This window comes from Pezoporus wallicus, unplaced genomic scaffold (assembly GCF_028554395.1).
Source record: "Pezoporus wallicus isolate ANWC-B61680 ecotype Strahan unplaced genomic scaffold, APGP_CSIRO_Pwel_v1 contig_161, whole genome shotgun sequence".
In the NCBI taxonomy this organism is placed as follows: Eukaryota; Metazoa; Chordata; class Aves; order Psittaciformes; family Psittacidae; genus Pezoporus; species Pezoporus wallicus.
The window spans coordinates 269,627-284,002 of record NW_026642654.1 but is presented as its reverse complement, the minus strand read 5'-3'; positions in this window follow the sequence as shown (position 1 = coordinate 284,002).

Genomic DNA, 14,376 nt, shown 5'->3' with positions numbered 1-14,376 from the left:
TGTTAAGAGGTTAGATGCAAAACCAGTGCATGGATGCACTTGCTGTGAGATGCTGCTGCCCTTCTGAAGAGCATGCAATAGCAGATGCTTTTGCTTCAGTTCCCAACATGTACTAATGTGTCAGAGGCACACATTACCCTTAGGACTAGCCAGAAAATGTGGAAAGTGAAGAGTAGGGTAAACCAAGCAGTCAGGCTGCTCTCCCTGTACATGCGAGGATAAGGTTTAAGTCTCTACTCTGCCTGAGCCAAAACAGTTAATGGAAATAGTGTTCCTGAAAGCTGGCAAACACTTGTCTGCTCTGCTAGTCTGCAATGAGCCTCTCTAAATTTAATCACTTTTTCTTCTTTTTTTTTTCTTTTTTTTTTTTACTGTTAAAAGCAGCTTTCAAAGGAGGGTTGATCAAAACCAACATATTACTGAAAAATACTGGATTTTGTGTTTTGACATGGTGAACAGACTTTTGTTGTTATGATCCCAGATCAGTTCTGGGCAAGTGCAGAGAAACATGAGGGAGATTGACCTGTATTCCTTCATGTAGAAGGTGCAAATAGCCCTGCCACCTGGTTGCAATAGAGCTGCTTTGATAATAAACCATTAAATTACTGATGGTGCCCTATGAGATAAAATATCCCAAAGGACATTGTCAAAATGTACACTGCTAATAGGATCACAACTTCTTACGATTTTAATTTCAGCAAGTGAACATTTACAAGATGAAACCCCAGTCATGCACATTTTTTGATTGTAACACATGTAAGCAATGTTTCCCCTTTGACTCGTTATTTATTGGCATAAGTGTTTTCAAGATCAGAACAGTAACACCTAACTAACATGTTTTAAGAGAAAAATAGCAACAACTCATATGCAAATCTGTATAGTTTCTGAATATTTCTATAAAGTACCTGAAGTTTCTATATACTGCACAGCACGAAGTAACACACACCTGCCTTTAAAAATTCACAGGACTTACTGACTTTTACTCAACTGAGAAAAAATGTGAGGAAAAAAAGTTACAGCAAATTCCTCAAATATTTACCAGGCGAGACATCAGTAACAAGACCTTAAATAGGCTTTTAGTTCCGCAGTGAGGTATTTAAACAGTGGCTTGATTTTAAAAACTGCTGGCAACAGCACTGCTTATTGACATCTTTCCTGAAGATCAAACCACAAACTTAGTTTGTTACTATAGACTAAACCCCTATAATATTTAGGCATCCATTTGGAACATTTTTGTTGCTCCTTCCCTTATGTGACATTTCATCCTTGTGTTTGGGTAGCACATGATCACCTAATTATCACAAATGTTTTGCAACACCCAGCTATTGTGTTTCCTTAATTCCCCAACCTTCTTGGTTTTACAATACACAGACAAATACTGCACTGAATAGCTACTGGGGACCTGGACAATGATGGTCCATTATTACGGAGAGCAAGTGTATGTAAATATCTCTTTTGCATTTCCCATATTTTGCAACCACTTTCTTTTCCTCTTCTTATGTCATAATCTCTGCAGAGAGCTCTGTGACAAAATCCTTAGTACAATTAAGATAAATAATTCATTATGATTCATCCAGAACAGGAATAACTGTGTGGACTTAAACTAAAACCAGAAGTTTTTTCCCTAGCACAGGCTTTATCAAAAAACAGACATTACCTCCCCTCTTGCCTCAAGACTCCTGAGATTCGTAAATCACATGGACAAGTGTAGGCTGAATTTCAGGTATCTCTAACCTCAGTGAGAGACTGGGGGTGAATCCAGGCATAACATAGGAGTTTCACTTCTGGCCCCACTCCTGGAAAAACAAGGGATTTTAGCTTTTATTTGATATGACATGGATCATACCTTCAAATCTGACACATGAAAAAAGGTAAGGGCTCCAGCTGAATGAGAAGGGCTGTAAGGAGTCTAAAATACGAGCAAATCCAGGACGCTGCATTGTAGTCACTACACAGTGTAACTTCCCTTACAAATGTATTCATTATCATATTAAAATCAGCTAAAGTTTTTGCCCCCACAGTCATACTGGCACACTACAAGAGAGCATAAGGATGGCTGCACACAACCACTTGGGATCAGACATTCACCTGGTGCAGTGTCTTCGCACTGTTACTGTCCCTGTCTGCTCCAGGCAGGCAATGGGACCAGGGCAAACATTCAGCCAGCTTGCCCCACTGTGGTCTCCAAGCCCCTCTTCTCATGGAACAGGGCCTCCTGGTCATTTAATACACATTGTGGACTTTCATCTCACACGAATTGGTTCAGCTACTGTTTTGAAATCACGTAAACGCTTAATATCCGTAAGGTTTCATGGATAGGTTTTTTTTTCTGCTTAAATGCACCTTGTTCAAATACCTGCTGAGGGGGCCCTTCCACTTCTACTGTGTTCTCTAGGAAAAAAAAAACAGGAAAACTCTTCTTTGTGGATACCAAAAGGGAGTTTTTAAAGCTTCAAGCCATGATTTGTATATTTATGGGCCCATGGAAAAGGCAAAAATATTCCAGAGCATTGGAGGGAGCAAGCAGAGGACTGTGAGAAGCCCACTAGATTCCATCACACAACAATGCCAGGAGCTCATGGAAAAGCAGACCCTGTTCAGGTCGCCAGCTCCAGGTGAGCTGGTACTGGCAGAGGTGCAGCACTAGCCCAGATGACTGCTCACAGAAAGGTAAGACCTTCTGGGTGGATGGTAACAGCAGAGTTTCTCAAATGGAGCAAATCAAAACCTTGGAGAGGTCAGGAGGAGTTATTTATGCTGAGAGGTAATGTTAGCTGGAGAATAATTGCTTTCAGATTGCTTTTGGACAATTACTTTTTGGCTGCTCTTAAGACATTGCTTTTAGGTTGACCTCTCCAGGTTCATCTGGTGCTGTTCTGCCTCTTTATTAGTTACTATTAGTAACTGTAGCCTGTAGCTATGGGGCAAAGGAGCACAGGGGAGAAATAAAACACAGGAAGAGATGTAGAGGGAAGAGCTGTAGTCGGGAGGGTCTGCTGCAACATTGCCTTGGCCAAAACGTGGCTATCTCTCTCTGCAGAGCAGAGACATTCAGACTGACCTGTAGCTATGCCCAAAGCTGAGACCACCAGACTGGCAGGAGAGGCTGAAGTGATGCAGGCTCACCATAAGCCACCTAAGAGTAAATTGAGATGGCGGAGGTAGCTTAGGAGGATAAATGGCAGCCTTGGCGAGCTCAGAGCTGTGAGAGCAGCAGCTAAGAGCCTTCTGTGGTTGCTGCTGCTGGGGCAGAGGTAAATCCCTGGTGCAGCTGCTGGGGACAGGCAGTGGACTAGACATTACCCAACGAATTTTAGCTTGTTTTCAACCTTCAAACTCATTGTAAGTGCCAATTGGCACCAAGATGGACGTGTCATTTGTTTCCTAGGTATCTGATATTTGTGTGAGGAATATCTAGTGGTTGAGCACGGCCTGTCTGGATTGGGAAACAGCCGCTGCCAGAAAGATTTTATTATTTTGACTTGGTTTGATGTGCTGATGTGCGGTGATGTGCTGATTTCAGACCTCTCTGATTTAGCAATGACATCTCAGACACGCTCCTGCGGCAAGCAGCTCTGCTGGGGGAGGTTGCTACTGTCCCCAGCAACTGGTATTGCTCCCGCTGCTGGACATCATGGCTTCTGCTGGGCTGCTGGCACCTGAAGTCCCCTGAGCTCCCAGATGTGGGACCTTGTTGATAGGCTGGTGTCATACATAGACAGCTTTGACAGAAAAGAGCCAGGCAGCTCTCACATGGCTCTGCAGGGGACAGCATGGTCCAAGGGCTGCCCAGTGAGACAGGGACTCTGAAGGACTCCTGTAAGCGGCGAGGAGAAGCAGACAGGCCAACCCAATATGGGTGATAAGCAAACTTCTACCTTATTTGTGACGCAGTTCACATATATATAGGAGTGGTATTCAGCCACTCCTCCTTGGCACAACAGTATTGGTTAGCCCCACACAGCTTCCTCCACATTCTTCTCCCATGTCCGCTTTCTGGTTACCTGTGGGGGCCACCCCCTGCCTTGCTCGCACAGTCCTCCAGGGCTCTATGGTCCTGCTCTTAGAGTCATTCTGCAACAATTCCCCCCTTTTTCTTTGTGCGAGCAAGGCATTGTGGGTTATTCTGTTCACCTGTTTTATCACACAACTATAAACAAGTCTAATAACTACAATGATTAACCTAACAATGATACATAAGTGCAATAATTTAAACAGCAGTGTTTGACTCAACCTGTAATGCCCCGTGAAGACAACCATCTAGTTATTCTTAGGATATTGCCCATTTACTATTGCTGGGTAAGCTGAGCCAGGGTTCTCAGCTCTGCGTGTATCGAATTAGCATAATCAGAGAGACTTATACAACACATTCCATCAAACTCTTCACATCCATGTCCCTGTTCCAACAACAAAAGGTTCTGCAGTGTTGCATGTCTTACAGAGTCAACATTAAAACAAATCAGAAATTGCCTTCGATATAGAATTGTCTGTTTTAGCAACTCAGCAACCCAGTCTGCTTAGTTGCGCCAAGGCCCCAGCTGAAGCACTTCCAGTGATTTGGCATATTATGATTGGATACATGTTTTGAAGACCCTTAGTGACTAAAATATAATTGGTTAAACACAGGTGTGAGAACTCAACCTTGAAAGCTTGCCAACAGTCCACAGTCCTCATTAACTTGGTGAAATGTCTGTACACCAATGTGCGCAGCATGGGAAATAAGCAGGAGGAGTTGGAAACCTGTGTTAAGTCAGGAGACCACGATCTGGTGGCAATTACAGAGACGTGGTGGGACAGCTCACATGACTGGAATATAGTCATGGAGGGCTATGTCCTTTTCAGGAAAGACAGGCCAGCCAGGAAGGGTGGTGGGGTTGCTCTTTATGTGCGGGAGGAACTACAATGCACCGAGTTCTGTCCAGGGACAGATGATGAGCTAGTTGAGAGTCTGTGGGTGAGAATTAAGGGGCAGGCTGGCAGGGGGGATACTGTTGTAGGTGTCTGTTACAGACCACCGGATCAGGGTGAGGAAGTTGACGAGGCCTTCTACAGGCAGCTGAGAGCAGCCTCACAGTCACAGGCCATGGTCGTCGTGGGGGATTTTAACTTCCCTGATGTTTGCTGGAAGGACCACTCGGCAACCCAGCCACAGTCCAGGAGGTTCCTCCAGTGTATGGATGATAACTTCCTCCTGCAAATGGTGGATGAGCCGACCAGGAGAGGGGCGCTGCTGGATATCATCCTCACTAACAAGGAGGATCTGGTTGAAGCAGTAAAGGTTGAGGGCTGCCTTGGTTGCAGCGACCACGAGATGGTGGAATTCAGGATCTTGTGTGGCAGGACCAGTAGAGTAGCAAGTAGAATTGCAACCCTGGACTTTAGCAGGGCAAACTTTGGCCTTTTCAAGCAATTGCTAGGGGAAATCCCATGGGCAAGGCTGCTTGAAGGTAAAGGGGCCCAAGATAGTTGGTTGACATTCAAGGACTGCTTTTTCCGTGCTCAAGATCGGAGCATCCCGACACGTAGGAAGTCAAGGAAGAGGGCCAAGAGACCTGCATGGCTAAATAGGGAATTGCTGGGTATGCTCAAGTGGAAGAGGAGAGTTTACAGGTCATGGAAGGAGGGGCTGGCCACTTGGGAGGAATATAAGGCCGCTGCTAGAGGATGTAGGAAGGCAGCTAGGAGGACTAAGGCATCCTTAGAATTAAACCTGGCGAGAAGGGTCAAGGACAGCAAAAAGAGCTTTTTCAAATACATGGCAGACAAAACTAACACCAGAGGCAATGTAGGCCCACTGATGAACGGGATGGGTGCCCTGGTGACAGAAGATACAGAGATGGCAGAGTTACTGAATGCCTTCTTTGTCTCTGTCTACTCTGCTGCAGGCAGTCCTGAAGAGCCCTGTACCCCTGAGACCTTAGATGAAGTCAGGCTGACGGAGCGGTTTGCCTTAGTCGATGAGGAATGGGTTAGAGATCAGTTGAGCAATCTGGACATCCATAAATCCATGGGTCCAGATGGGATGCACCCGCGGGTGCTGAGGGAACTGGCGGAAGTCATTGCTAGACCACTCTCCATCATCTTTACCAAGTCTTGGGAAACGGGAGAGGTGCCTGAGGCCTGGAGGAAAGCAAATGTCACTCCAGTCTTCAAAAAGGGCAAGAAGGAGGACCCGGGTAACTATAGACCGGTCAGCCTCACCTCCATCCCTGGGAAAGTGATGGAACACCTTATCCTTGGTGCCATCTTAAGGCATATCAAGGATAAGAGGGTTATGAGGGGCAGTCAACATGGCTTCACCAGGGGGAAATCATGTTTGACCAATCTCTTAGCCTTTTATGAGGAAATAACACGGTGGATGGATGATGGCAGAGCGGTGGATGTGGTCTACCTTGACTTCAGCAAAGCATTTGACACAGTCTCCCACAGCATCCTCACAGCTAAATTGAGGAAGTGTGGTCTGGATGATCAGGTAGTGAGGTGGACTGTGAACTGGCTGAAGGAGAGAAGCCAGAGAGTTGTAGTCTATGGGGCTGAGTCTAGTTGGAGGCCTGTAACTAGTGGAGTGCCTCAAGGGTCAGTACTGGGACCAGTATTATTTAATATATTCATCAACGATTTAGATGAGGGAATTGAGTGTACTATCAGCAAGTTTGCTGATGACACTAAGCTGGGAGGAGTGGCTGACATGCCAGAAGGCTGTGCTGCCATCCAGCGAGACCTGGACAGGCTGGAGAGTTGGGCAGGGAATAACTTGATGAAATATAACAAGGAAAAGTGTAGAGTCCTGCATCTGGGCAGGAACAACCCCAGGTTCCAGTATAGGTTGGGGAACGACCTGTTAGAGAGCAGTGTAGGGGAGAGGGACCTGGGGGTCCTAGTGGATGACAGGATGACCATGAGCCAACACTGTGCCCTTGTGGCTAAGAAGGCCAATGGCATCCTGGGGTGTATTAGAAGGGCAGTGGTTAGTAGGTCGAGAGAGGTCCTCCTTCCCCTCTACTCTGCCCTGGTGAGACCGCATCTGGAATATTGTGTCCAGTTCTGGGCCCCTCAGTTCAAGAAGGACAGGGACCTGCTGGAGAGAGTCCAGCGCAGGGCAACTAAGATGATTAAGGCAGTGGAGCATCTCCCTTATGAGGAAAGACTGAGGGAGCTGGGTCTCTATAGTTTGGAGAAGAGGAGACTGAGGGGTGACCTTATTAGCGTATACAAATATATAAAGGGGGAGTGTCACGAGGATGGAGCCAGGCTCTACTCAGTGGCAAACAATGATAGGACAAGCGGTAATGGGTACAAACTGGAACACAAGAGGTTCCACTTAAACTTGAGAAGAAACTTCTTCTCAGTGAGGGTGACGGAACACTGGAACAGGCTGCCCAGGGAGGTTGTGGAGTCTCCTTCCCTGGAGACATTCAAAACCCGCCTGGACACATTCCTGTGTAACATTATCTAGGTGTTCCTGCTCCGGCAGGGGTATTGGACTAGATGATCTTTCGAGGTCCCTTCCAAGCTCTAGCATACTGTGATACTGTGAATTCCAGCCTCTTATCTTGCTTGCTTAAGCTTCTTTGGGCCTCTCATGGCCTTGCTGTATCTTTCAGGACTATTCAAAGTTTATGTACCAATTATGCATTCTCCCGTGAGAACACTGTCTCCACATCTTCCCCCTTTACGCTTTATATACGGTTTGGATGACCCTACTTGAGCAGGGGATCTGGGCTAGATTATATCTCCAATATATGCCAACTAGAGGCTGCTGGGCCTGCCCCTTTTTTCTGCTGTGTGGCTCTCTGGTAACAGGCTGTATAGCTCTCTGATCCTTCACATCAAGGTCTGGCATGGCATGTGTCCCCACCGCTCCGCGCCTGCTGGGTTGCGGCCAACAGCGGAGCTAAAGGTTCTTCTTGGTGGCAAACACAGAAGCCAACCCCATCTTGCCCTTGATTGTGGTAGCAGGCATTTGGTCAGCCTCAGTCCTTGCACCTTGTTGTCAATGCACAGTTTCACCTGCTTCATCCAGTAACAAGTCGCTACTACAGCAAGGCACACACAAATTTACATTAGCAGAGTAACTATTACAGGGTGCAGCAGCATGTTGAAGATGCTGATGGCAGTGAGGGACTAGCCAAAGAAATTTCTTACCAGTAGAATTCTCCCCCCCCCTCTTAAATTTGTTCCATCACCTGTTTTATAACACTACCATTGTATTAAAATTTTTCTAGCTTTTGCCTTAGCATTTTTCTAGCAGCTACTGCGAATTTCCATACTCTAACATATCTTTTACAAGTGACAAATCTATACAAGGTGCAGTTTCTTATTAGCAACTAGCTAGTAAATACAGGTGGTTTTATACACAAAATCACAACCTCTAATAATAGCTACTTTACAAGCACACATATTCAGGATGTTACTTTTCATTTGTCCCCAAGTGATGTTTTGCAGTTATTTGTTCTTTCTCTTCCTCTATATCATTCTGCTTGGGGTATTCACGGTCAGCTCCTGTAGCTGAGGCATCAGGTTTTTCCATTCGTCTGTCCAGCTCATGGCAAGGCTTGACAAACTTTGCAGGCAGTCACCATGGACCTGTAGGCAGGAGGACACAAATATACCCCCTCCCCCAGGTTATCAGTTCTTCAGTTCTTGAGAAGTAGACAGGTTAGACAGTTAATGTAGCAAGTTAAATGTAGCATCATTACTCTCTCTCTCCCCCCCATTTTTTTTTTTTTTTTTTTTTTTTTTGTCCTGCTGGGCAGCAGCTATAGCGGCCTGCCTGCCTCAGCAGCAACCATAAATACCCGCCGGCAACTGCACCTTACGTTAACCCTTTCATGCCCGAAATGTTAAACAGCTACCCATTGAAAGCTTTTACATGAACCCAACAAGAAAAATACGCAGAACACCGTCTGCCCTCAGCACACACACACACACACGTATGGGATCCCACAAGCACACGCCACACAACTACAATATTTGAAGCACAAAATCCAGACAATCATTACTCCCACTACAGTCCCACGTACAGAACGTGGCACAAGGACCCTGTGGAGACTAACAGAAAAACGGCTCCGAGAAGCATCATTGCAGTGCGAGGTGGCAGGCTCAACCTTAGCGGGCGTCCCCGCAGAGGCTCTGCCTCCCCCACATCGTATGAGGCTTGGGCTTTTATACTGACCAAAATGCACACTCATTCCGACACAGGTGGCCAGCCTGTGCTGGAAGAAGTGGCCAGCAGTATCTACAAAGGTCTCCAAGGGTTGATAGAAACCTGGACATACTTATAGTTACCAACTTCTAGTTCATAAGTATCACAGAGAAACTGTATGGGCTCCCCCTGTCACTTGCAAGAAAAAATCATAACATATACAGCTTGAGTATGAGAGGATTTTAACGCATACGTGGTCACTGCTTGTCAGGCCTCCTTAACTATTTTGAGATCAAGAGCTTCCCACTCTTTAGCCCCCTGCTGTGTAGCAAACACAGGATATGCAAAGATGCCCATTGCAGAAAATTCCCCAGTAATGATCGCATCCTTGGTTACCCATTGTTACAACTGAGAGTCTCCAGGGCCAGTAAGTCTGAGCAGACCGACCCGGGAGACAAAGAGTCAGGGTCTGGAAGCAGAGGATATAAATCTGGCTCGGATTCAGGGGATTCGGGGGCTGATCCTGCGCCGAACTCAGGGTCTCCGTTGCTCGCAGCTGTGTCTTTCTTATCAGATGTATCTCTTTCGGTATGTAGCCATCTGCAGACCTGGCTCCTCCGTGACTGAGTTAAAAATTTTTTCACTCTAGGGCGTAGTGGGTTGGAGAGGCTCGCGGTTCCTTTAAATCTCCCGCTCGCGCATGATCTCTGTTTTCTACTGCGTGCTTCAAAATGGCGCTACAATTGATCCGGCGCCGAGGCACCGCCCTCTTTCTTTCGGATTTCTCGACATTTATCATGTGTATACCTTCTAATATACTTTCTCTGTCCATTTCAAAGTCCCTACTTTCGGAACTGGGGTGGTGGGGGAGCAGGGGGTTACACCTCCTCCGCGGCACCTTCTGATGGAGGGGGAGAAAAGGAAGGGGGGGGGGGGGTGGGAAACCATGTGCTCCCGCGAGTTGGGGGGGGGAAATGAGTTGTAATCTTCCCCCGGTTTCAACCGACCGGGGACGTCTGCTCCTAGTTTCTCCGTTGCTACCGCGGCAGTTTTCTTTTCCGCCTTGTAACTTTTTATACAGTTTATTACTTCTCTCCGTGGTTTACCAAGTTTCTTTGCCGTTTTATCATTATTAAGCATTGAGGCAACTAGTTCTTCACCAAACTTTCGCCACTCACTCTCCTCAAAAACTGTATTAGGATCTACAAAAAATCTCTTAGCCTTCCCTACAGCCAGTAGACCTGCTAGCTGCTTTAGAGTCTCAGGCTCAATTCCCCGCTTTTATAAAAAGCACTGTAAAAAGTTCAGGGCTCAATTCCCCGCTTTTATAAAAAGCACTGTGATAAGTCCAGGGCTACCTCTCGGTCCATTTTCATGGCCAGCCTTTTCCGGATCATCTTCTTCTGGATCATCCTGTAACCTCGGTCTCCGGATCGGCCTCCTGATGCAGCAGTGTCGGGTTCGCCCCAGCGGTGGATTCCTTTCGGTTAGTCCAAGCACCCGGGTCAGTCACGCCACCGCAGCAGCATTGCCCGCGCTTCCCGGCCGCTGCCGCCGGTGCCGCTCACTCGCCGTTCCGGGTCCCCGTTAAACCGGGGCCCTGTATCCAGATCCCCATTAAGCGGGGCCCTGTATCCGGGTCCCCGTTAAACCGGGGCCCTGTAATCCGGGTCCCCGTTAACCGGGGCCCTGTAATCCAGGTCCCCGCTAGTCGGGGCCCTGTAATCCGGGTCCCCGCTAGTCGGGGCCCTGTATCCGGGTCCCCAGTGACCAGGGCCCCGTAGTCCGCGTCCCTGTTCGGGTGCCATTTGTAAGCAGCGAGGAGAAGCAGACAGGCCAACCCAATATGGGTGATAAGCAAACTTCTACCTTATTTGTGACGCAGTTCACATATATATAGGAGTGGTATTCAACCACTCCTCCTTGGCACAACAGTATTGGTTAGCCCCACACAGCTTCCTCCACATTCTCCTCCCAGTTTCTGGTTACCTGTGGGGGCCACCCCCTGCCTTGCTCGCACAGTCCTCCAGGGCTCTATGGTCCTGCTCTTAGAGTCATTCTGCAACAGACTCCTAACTCTTCATTATGGAAGGGGACATGCTGAATGTTTGCAAAGCCATGCACAGCTTATGGGGCAGGCAGGGATGGATTATGTCTTTCAGCACAAGTCCTTCATCATGGGACACAGAGTGAAGGGTGGTGGAAAACCAGGGGACAGACTTGGCCAGGCTGCAGTGGTGGGATGGCAGTGACACCCCCATATTGACAGCAAAGGAGGTGTAGAAGCAGCAGAGTTCCCAGTAGTGGTGTCAAGCCCTAGCTGCATTTAAAAAAAACCTGTGGTCAATAGAAAGATGACTCAGTATCCTCCTTCATCACTAACTAGAAGCATCAGGGGATGGTGCTTGCCTCTGAATAGAAAAAGAATCTAGTGAAATTTCCAGGGAGGTCTCTCTATTTATTACTTCTGCAATTTACCTAAAAACACCCAGCCTCTTTAATGCAAGCTGCAAGCACTGCCATTTTTAAATAAAAGTGGCACTAATTCTGCTACAGGAACAGCACCTTGGCATTACACTGCTCCAGCATGCAACATACACACTGCTTAATCCTTCACTAAAGCATAACTCTTCAGCAGAACGGACTCTCCATTTTCTAAATGTGGCTTCCTATAGCTACAGCTGTAGCAGCTCAATCAGGATGTGTGTACACACGTGTGCTTCTGTGCAGGCATACATGAATCTCTCAAACTTGTTTCTAAATCTTCCTATATGAAAGAAAATTTATTTTGTGGCAGGGTGTAAAAAAAAGAGAGGTCATTTATTTTGTATAGTAATTCTATGGGAGATGAGCGCAGACACTCTTCAGAGGCTTCCTGAATCGAATTGCTCAGCTTCTTTTCTTTATGCTTACTAATTGCTCTGTGCAGCTGGTTTTATTTAAGAGGTTAGCATTTTAAAGTTGAAATGAGGACATATTGCAAATTTTGCCCAACGTTCACTGTGCTATATACTCTGCACAGCAGGTCAGACTTTTAATCATAGGCAAGGGCTAAAAAAGACAACTGGTGCAACTGCAGAGACACATGAGGATATGGCCAGACAGAGGAGCTTAGAGCTGTAAACAAAGCTACTGTGCCAATGAAGGACTTGCATATTGCAAAATATGTTAGCTCGATACACCCCTTTGCACTGAAGTAAGCAAGCAAAAGTACTGTTGCAGGTAAGGAAACCCTCTAATGCCATCAGGAACACACGCTTGACTTACTTGCTCTGTCTGGTAGAAGATTTGGACAGGCTTTTCACCCAGAGTCAGGAGGTGCTGACTCACAAGTTTGGTGTGGTGCTATAGGAGTGTCACTGGAGCAGATGCTGAACACACAAACCCCAACCTTTTGATGCTGTTCCCAGGCAGCAATCCTGCCCCCAGTAAATGTATTGCACGTGGAGGGGCTCCCTGCAGCACAGAGCTGTCTGAACAGTTTGGGGTCAGTGGAGAGCTGGTCTGTGCTTAATAGTCCAAATGCAATCCAAACAATATGAATGCATACACCACCTCCAAAAAAAAAAACTAGAAAACTAGAAAATCTTCAGGTTATGGATCAGATGACACCAAATCATAGAATCAGAATGGCCTGGGTTGGAAGGGGCCTTGAAAATCACCTAGTTCCCCTGCCACCTTCCACTAGACCAGGTTGCTCAAAGCCCTGTCCAGCCTGACCATGAACACTGCCAGAGATGGGGCAGCCACAGCTTCTCTGGGCAACCTGTGCCACTGCCTCAGCACTCTCACAGTGATGAATTTCTTCCAAATGTCTAATCAAAATCTACCCTTTTCAGTATAAAGCCATTACCCCTTGTCCTTTCACTACATGTCCTTGTAAAATGTCCTTCTCCAGCTTTCTTGTAGGCCCCTTTAGGTATTGGAAGACTGTTACAAGGTGTCCCCTGAGCCTTCTTTTCTGGGCTAAACAAGCTGAACTCTCTCAGCCTGAACCCATGTCTCAGCTTGAAAACGCCATATACTTTATTTTTTGTTTTCCTATGACTCCTGTTATTTCTGGTAAATACATTCAATAGACAAGTCATTCAGGAACAGAAAAGTTTTGATACAGCTTTCCTTTCATATGGCCCCTCCTTCCCACCCACTTTTTGAAATTGTGCAAATACATTAACAGATTACAGGCTTAAAACAAAAAAAAAAACAATTTCTCCTTCATCGAGATAGTTCATACAGTAGATGGTATAGGTGTGTCATAATAAGTCTGCTACAAGACAGCAGCCTTATTATGAATCCAAAATTATTTCACCAGTCCAGCCAGTAGTGCTTGCTCATATTGAAGGCTGTAGCATTTCTACCACTCACAAACAGGCTGCTTTGCCCTTGGGAAAATGACAGATCAGGAGAACCAAGTATGTGCAGCCACCTTCCTTCTCTGTTTAGCACTGTCCAAGGAACTGGTAATGTAAAAGGAATTAAAGGAATCAGTGTCTTAATCCCTTGAGGATTTTCAGTCTGTAAGTGTCGTGGTTTAAACCCAGTCATAAAACAGACCCACGCAGCAGCTCTCTCAATCCCCAACCTTTCTCCCCCCTGCTCCTGGAGGGATGGGAAGGAGAATCGAAAGAATTCAAATCCCACGGGTTGAGATAAGAACAGTCTAGTAACTAAGGTATAACACAAAACCACTACTGCTAGTACCAATAATAATAATGATAAGGGAAATAACAAGGGAAGAGAATACAACCACTCACCACCCACCGACCGACACCCCGAGCAGTGATCTAGCCCTTCTGGGTAACTCTCCCCAGTTTATATACTGGGCATGACATGCTGTGGTATGGAATACCTCTTTGGCTAGTTTGGGTCAGGTGTCCTCTCTCTGCTTCCTCCCGGCTTCCCCTCCCCCCTGGCACAGCATGAGACTCAGAAAGTCCTTGCTCAGAGTAAGCATTACTGAGCAACAACTGAAAACATTGATGTTACCAGCGCTGTTCTCAGGCTGAAAGTCAATGACTGCTGCTGCTGAACCCAGGACAGTATCCACCCCTTATTCCACACTATTCATGTCATGCTCAGATCCCACATTTTCAATATACCACAACTCTTATCTCATATATATATACACATATATATACATCCACAGAGAGAGAGTGAGATCATTCCTTAGTCCATGGACCAATCCCTAAAAAAGCTGCTGAGTCTATCTGGTCCATGATGTCGGGCTCCAT